The sequence below is a fragment of the Stigmatopora argus genome, chromosome 4 (genome assembly GCF_051989625.1).
Source record: "Stigmatopora argus isolate UIUO_Sarg chromosome 4, RoL_Sarg_1.0, whole genome shotgun sequence".
Lineage (NCBI taxonomy): Eukaryota > Metazoa > Chordata > Actinopteri > Syngnathiformes > Syngnathidae > Stigmatopora > Stigmatopora argus.
Window position 1 is genome coordinate 7260795 of NC_135390.1, and position 7896 is coordinate 7268690.

Consider the following 7896-nt stretch of genomic DNA (forward strand, 5'->3'; position numbering starts at 1 on the left):
TTGAACAATCAGTTGGCTGATCGATCGTTGTAACTTTAATATGTATGCAGGTACACCTAGGAAAACATTTTTCCAGTTTTATGCATTTTGTATTTGGGAAAAATGCCTTTATAGGTAATGTGAAAATAATGTGTTAATTCCTGAAGGAGAAATTCAACAGTCCATATAAACGACATATTCAGACTGCCGTGTGGTACAGCCATGTAGCAGCTGGAATTAAGAATTTATGGAATTGTGGAGAGAAGAACCTGTCACTGAGGGTGCTCCTTTGAGCAGGCATAGTGGAACAGGTTTATGGTGTTGTTCAGGATGCTCCACATGAGAATCCTCATCTTATGGTCCAGGACCGGTCCACAGAGCTACTCCCCCCCCATCACAGAAATACACCTCCTGATCAGCCTCTCCAACCAGTTTCTGTCTTTGTGGTTCATACTGTACCCCCACACCCTCACCCACTCTAACTAGACAATACCAAATAACACTGAGTGGACTACCACTGACTGAAAAAAATGTGCAATAAATAATGTCCTTGCTTACATCAAAAGCCCTGAGCCCCTTGGGAAATGGAGCCTATGCTCTCCTCTCTTATATATATAGCCTTAGCCTGTAAAGCCCAGTCGACCTTGTAGTTGAGATGGACCCCAAGTTACTTATGTTTAAACCACAGCAATCATCTTCCATCAATGATGATTAGTTAATGGTAGTGCTGTGATGATGATCGAAGATCATCTTTTTGGTGTGCCGGACAAAACCCCTTGTTCCTTTTTCGACTCTATAAAGAAGGAGAAAATGAATATATGAATTGTCCCTTTTTTCCCCTAAGTATACGGGGCAACCCCAGTTGTAGGTACGCCAATATTGGAACACCTTCTACACTTATGTCTGTTTGCTTGTTGCCCTTTGCACCCTTCTCCTAAAGTTTGTGTCTTTGGAATGCCCAACAACTACATGCTAACAAGTGGAAGATATCATATACCAATTGTTTAAAGGATTACAGTTCAGGTCACCAGTCCAAGTAAGATCAACAGAATAAAGATAGGATTGGGTTTTGACTCAAATTCCTCAGTGTGTAGTGTCAACTACCACATTTTGAGCATTCATGCATGTCACTTGTGCCTTTGTCCATTTTACAGAACAGCACTGGTGAGGTCACAGGTCATTGATATTAGACCCAAGAGAGGAATTCTGGCTTGCCATTTCTGTTCTAGTTCGCTCGAGTGTGTGATAATGTTTAGTTCAGACTTCTATTAAGGCACCCAGGTGTGTGTGTGTGTGTGTATTTGTGTTGTGTATGTCATGCTCAAACAGAAAAGGCCATTTTTTGGGTTCAGGAGGAGCAGGGGGGCAAAATGCAGGGGAAGAAGGAAACCAAACAAACAGGCAGCGGGTGAAAAAAATCAGGGTGTTATAGATGATATGGCAATGATTGGATGGCCGTAACTTGGAAAACATGATTATTATTGCGGAACTGCTTCTGATGTCTTCTGGTTTTGCACAGGTGATCAATATCCTGGGGTAATTTTAAGCGTGATTAGTTTGGATGGATTATTGGCAGTACTTTTTTTTGTATTGATCTTCACATCATGTCAATCTCTCACGGTGACAAACCAAATCTTCAAATTCTATACATCAGCATTAAAAGCTTATATTCAGGCTGACTCAAAATATTTAATGACTCAAGAGACCCAACGGTGGCATTTTCTAATTTAAATGATTTGGGTGTGTTTATTCACTTGAATTATGCATGATTTTGTGTTTTTTTGTGTTTGCACTTACGTTTGGGTACTGAAGGTAAACACACTATTTTGGAGATATGACCCTCAAATCTAAACATAGGTTAACAGGTAAAGAAATTTGAATTTAGAATGTAATTTCTTTGGTAAGTATACTACAGTACTGCTTGGAGGATGTGCTATTTTTTTTTTTTAAAGACGCGATTCCGAAGGAATTAATGTCCCCTTTACTAATGTGAACTAGTTTCTGTTTCTAGTTTTGAGTTGATCTTTTGCCCCTCCGGGAAAGTGTCAATCGTATGTATACGCAGCATGAACAGCATGGCCAAGCTGATACTATTTTAAACCATTCTGTGTAATTATAAGCATTGTCTTCTTGGATGATTGAGTTTGGTCCCACAATGTGGGATAGTTACTCATTGTACTAATACATCATCTTTATATTGTTCTACATTGGTAATGACTCTTTTCTCCAGTGCAGATGTTGTTCTTCATAAACTCATTTCCTCCACCAAAATATGTTACTCTATCAGTGCAGCATTCAATATAGTGCAGTCTCTTCTTCCTCTCCAATTGTTAGAGTGGGAATCTTGACTCGCTGATAAACTGATTTATCCACGTGTTGTGGTGTTGAAACTCAAAACAGGAGTGAGTAGCAATGAAAAAGATGATGCTCACCCCATAAAAGATACTCCTTACAGCCAGGTCCCCATTTATATGGGAAATTAAAGAGTGTATATAGTTTATTTACCAAGATGTGGAGGAACATGATGATATAATGCAGCAAATTAGTCCAGGATTTGCTTAATTTTTATTTTTGCATTCCTGCTCACAATTATCCTGATAAGGTTTTGTATACAGTATGCCTCATTGCAGAGAAAACATTATTTGTGAGTCTCGATAAGTCAGAAGGCCCTTAGCATTATTGAAACTGACAGTCGAAAGAAACAATGATTATATTTGTATTATTCCGTCGGAACAAAACTTAGTGGGCTGTAATGATGAGGAAGTTATCCATTTGAGCTAAGTGCCTCCTAATAATCACTTTATTGTTACAGTACATCAGAACTGCGTTGGATTTCATAATTACATAGATCAATACCAACCAAGCAGCAGGCTTTTCATCGGAGAGATTTGAAATAATTGTTTCAGTACCTTGGAGTGGAAGTGATCATAATATGGCATTCAACGTGTACGTGTGACTGCATATGGAAAGCCTTATTAAAAAATCAAAAATATCTTCACTGAGAGAAAATGTTAATGAACAAAATCCAAGAAAACAGTTTAGACAATTAATCCTCATCTGAGAATTAAACACCCCTCCAAGCCCCCCCCCCCCATTCTTTTAGATCTCTTTGCTTAGAATGATATAAGGCTTGAAGGAGCAGGTTGTGAGATAAAGGACCACATCACAATGATGATCTCTATCGATTTGCAACCTTGGGCACACAGAGGAGGTCCAGCATTTGTCACGTCAAGCTGACCCCAATAGCTGATCCATGCCGCACTCTGATGAATTGGCCCTGTTTGCTCAGTTTGTTTAATTGATGACTTGTTCTTCTTCAGGTGGACCAACGCTATCTTCCATGCATTTATTGATTTACCAGGACACCCCCACTTTCCTTGGGCAACCTTTTTTCTCATTTTATAAACCCAAGATAAACTCACTCTGGGTTTTAGGCCTCAACAAGCATGCAAACTGTGCCCTTTATTGAACATCTCCTACTCAATACCTAAACTTTCAGAAGCAGTCAGAAAAAAAGTTACATTTCCATTCTTTCTTGTATCTAATTGGATGTGGTAAAATTGTGTCCATGCTGATTTTATTCATTCATTCATCTTCCGTACAGCACATGAGCTTCTCGCCACCAATCTGAAACCTTAATTTACAAATGTGTCATATCAAGCCACTACTTTATGTGTCTTAGGATATTCAATGTAACACTTCTACTTTTTCTGTGTGTTCCATAATTTTCAAACAATATTTTGGGATCCCTGACCCTTTCCAAACATATTCTTTATATCTACCATCAATTGCATGAAATTTTACTGACAACTTTTGGTAAAGACACCCATTTGTGCCAATACAGAAGAATATTCAAGACTTCCAAAAAGATAGGCTAAATATCCACACTATGGTACGGTATTGGGAAACTTATTAAACAATGCAAGATTAAGTTTTTTATCCACTTTCGCGTTTTTACTGATGATGAGGGCTTTGTCTGCAACAAGTTATGACAAAAAAGTTCTTACAAGACAGGAGTTCAAGGAATAGTGGATTTTGTACCTTCTTTTTCATAATTGTAGTGTGAAAGTAGTTGATAAAAAACTGGTTGGAATTCAAACTGGCTGTGACAAACCATAGATTTGCGAATGCATATAAATGAGGAGGACCGCTCCACTTGTTAACTTTGTGAACAAATTTAAACAAAAAGATCTTCAATGGTAAATTTCATATTTAGTCCTTTGTATTCATTATTTGTATTTATATTTTACTCAAAGTAAATAAACCTTCACTTTAATGGGAAGTTTTGTTGAAGTTGTACGGTTTTGCACAGTTCCTTATGGGAAAATTACAGTATGTTCAATATGATAATAATATAAGAATAAAATAATTAAATAATCAATTACCGTCGCAAATTTGGGGTTAGCGTTAATGACTGTTACCTTAAAGAATTTATTTCTTCATTTTTAAACTTGAGACATGTATTCCGTTAATATTTTTTTGTACTCTGGCAATATTCACAAATACTGAAATGAAAGCACATTTCAATCTTTATCAAACTTATGAGGTGTGCATTTCGTTGTATTTGATGAGCATGTTTGGGGTAGGGTTTGACAGGACTATTAACATAAAGCTGAATTTGTTGCATCCTCATCATAGACCTTCGAATTAAAACCAGAATAAAGAACGGCTTCTGAAGCGCCTCAGCAAGCTATTGACTCTACAGCTGAGGCATGAGGTACAACACAAGAGAGGCAGCACCGACATGAAGGGAAATTCTGCAAAAAGACACACTTTTGGATTTAAAGCACCTATCTCAGATCCCAGAGCCTTGAGAGTGGGATTGGATTACTGTCGGCTAGATTTACTCCTGTGGCTCTTTGCCACTACATCATCATAGGGCCCCCTGCCTCTGGATCAATGAGGATATTTACTGCACCTGTTTTAGAGAGACTTTCTCAGTCGGCAGGGCATTAAACAAACAGCCTGGACAGCCGAAAGCCCTGTCTCAGCCCAGGCCTAACTGTTCTGACTTTGCCATGCCCAAATGCAACACAGATTAAGTTTAAAAAGACAACACTCTCTGTCATTCACACAATTGCACTAAAAATGATCATTTGCCATGTTGTCAAAAACAAAATAAATAGAAACGAATAAATTAGATGAATTAAAAAGTACAATGAAATGATAAGAAACATATAATTTACAATCGTTTGCATCCCCCTAGGTAGTTGCTCATTCAAATCTAAATTTACAATTTTATTGAATGGGCATTGTAGGGAGGGCTGAAGATGAACTTAAATTATGGACAACTAAAATTCTCAAGTATTATGGTTATAAAGAGTTTATTATTCCAAACCATGTGACAATGCAGACTCATAACTGAAATTGCTTTAGGGCACAACAACGCTCCCTTATTATCCTTGTGAAACTCTAGTTCATTAAATTATATGATAAATTTGAGAAGAATTGCCATTTGAATTGTTGGACAAAAGTCTGTACAGAAACATATACTGGCCTTCTCCATTTGCTAAATGCAAGCACATGGGTGAAAGAATGGATGGAATGTATTTTGTTCCCACTCAAATATGAGCTCAATCATGCCTGCATGGAGAAAAACAGTCCCTATGATTTTTTTTCATTACTTGACCATCCCACTGACCAAGCTTGTGCCATTAGCTGACAAGGCAATGTCAAACAATGGGCCTCTGAAGGACACAATGTCTTAGCATTTTTGCCTTGGGAGCACACAATCGCACACTGGTCACTTATCAGCAGAGTTGTCCATTGTTACAGTACGAATATGACTTCTGACAAGTGGTAATCCATCCATCTATGTTCTTCTACTTTGTCTGAGCTTCTCTCACAATGACAGCTACCCAGTTTTTCCAACTTCTCAAGAGCACATTGTTCTCCTAGCATGTCCTGTGTTCTCCTTGGGGCCTTCTTCCAGTGGGACGTGTTCAGAAAACCTCACTACGACGTTTAGTAGGCATGCTAATAAGATTCCCAAGCCACCTAATCTGACTCCGCTCAATGGAGAAGCACCGAGTATACTTCAAACACATCCCGGATAACAGAGCTTTTCTTCATATCTTTAAGGGGGAATCAAGAAACCCAACAAAAGACAATGCACAATAATTATAGTTGTGTTGTGGTAATGCTGCGTAGAGTAGGTATGTCTTCCATTCCAATTGATTCCCTTGTATCTATTGTATCGATTGTTTGGCTGTTGACAAAAGCAGGAGGAAGATTTCTTAAGTGTTTGAGATAATATCATCCGCTAATGTTCAGGCAAATGAAGCAAGTAGAATTCAATGGATGGAAAACTGACAATGACTTGACGTATACTGAAAAAGCAATCAAAGGAATGTTAGGGCAAAGGAGTGGAATTTTATGCACTCCCCAAGTCCCCTGTCCTCTATCTCATTGACCATGTATTCAGTTGTTAAAGACAAAATTGAAGGTAAATTGCCTCAAGAAAAAAGATTGTTGGGATGAAATCCACTCTATAGTAATGTATGTGCATTACAGACTTCAGGTTGTAATGGACTCCAAAGGATTTGTGCCAAAATATTGAAACGTGATTGGTGCACTAGTAGTTAGCATGTTGGCTGAGTCTCAATTCTGAGATCAAGGGTTAAATCCTGGGCTCTGTCCTTCCTGTGTGGAGTTTGTATGTTCTTTTAATACCTGCGTGTGTTTTCTCTGGGTACTCCCCTTTTTTCTATCACATCCCCAAAACATGCATGGTAAGTTGATTGAATTCCAAATTTTCCCTAGGTATCAATGTGCACGAGAATGGTTGGCTGGCAACCGATTCAGGGTATAACCCACCTACTCCCCTTAATTAGCTGGAATAAGGTCCGCCTAGGTTGTGAGGACAACCGACTTGGAAGATGGATGAACTTATCCCATTAATTTTGATCACTTTGAAAACAAAAGCCATGTATCAAAAATGAACTGTTTCGAGATCGTTCACCTCATTTAGACATATACTATTGTGCCATCTGTATCGCTTATTACTACATTTATCATGAGCCCTGAATGCATTTTCTGTATTAATGGGAATTCTGTTTAATCAGCTTGGTGTTATAAACTGCATTTAGACCGATTGGTTCTTCCTCGTCGTCACAGAAATCTTTGGCTGTTAGGGATTAGTGTTGTTCGTTTTTTTTCACCTCTGTTACCTGTCCTTGTGATTGCCCAATGAGTTCACCTGCCGGTTCCCCACCCCTGGTGTATTTCCTGCTCGCTGCCTCTCGTGTGACCCAGGTGTTTCTGATTATCTCATCAACCCATGTCTGCCTATTTAAGCCCTGCGTATTTGTCAGTCCCGGTTGGATTGTCTGTGTACAGGTGTTTCCATGTGCTCTCGCTATGCCCTGTGCTCCTTGTCTCCCCAGTAAAGTTGGGGTTTGTTCTGTTTTTCAAGTGCTTGTTACCTTGACTTAACTTTGTGGAAGTATTATAGTTTTGTTAGTGCACCCTCACTCCCTGTCTTTGTCCGCTACCTTGCATTTGGGTCTTACCATGCTTCACACACCGCCAAAAATTGCAGTGGCAGAGAGATCAATTCAACCATCTCTGTAGCAAGAAAATTCAATGCTTTCTTCTCAAACTGGCAACTGGCCAGTCGTTAGCCCACACAAATACATTGACTTTGTAAAGGTACCATTACACAATTATAAAAAATAAAATAAAATAAATAATCTGTCAGTTCTAAATGCAGCATTGGAGAAACTGAGGACCTGCTCATATAATGTTTGGATCAGCTCTATAATGTGCCCAATGCAATAAATATTAAATATGCAGTTGTGTACTAACCATCATCCTTACATCCACCCTAACACCCACAATGACTGAAATAATCTTAGTATGCATTCTTTTCTATTCCCTTAACAAATAATACACGCTGCTTTCATCAAAATCATTGAC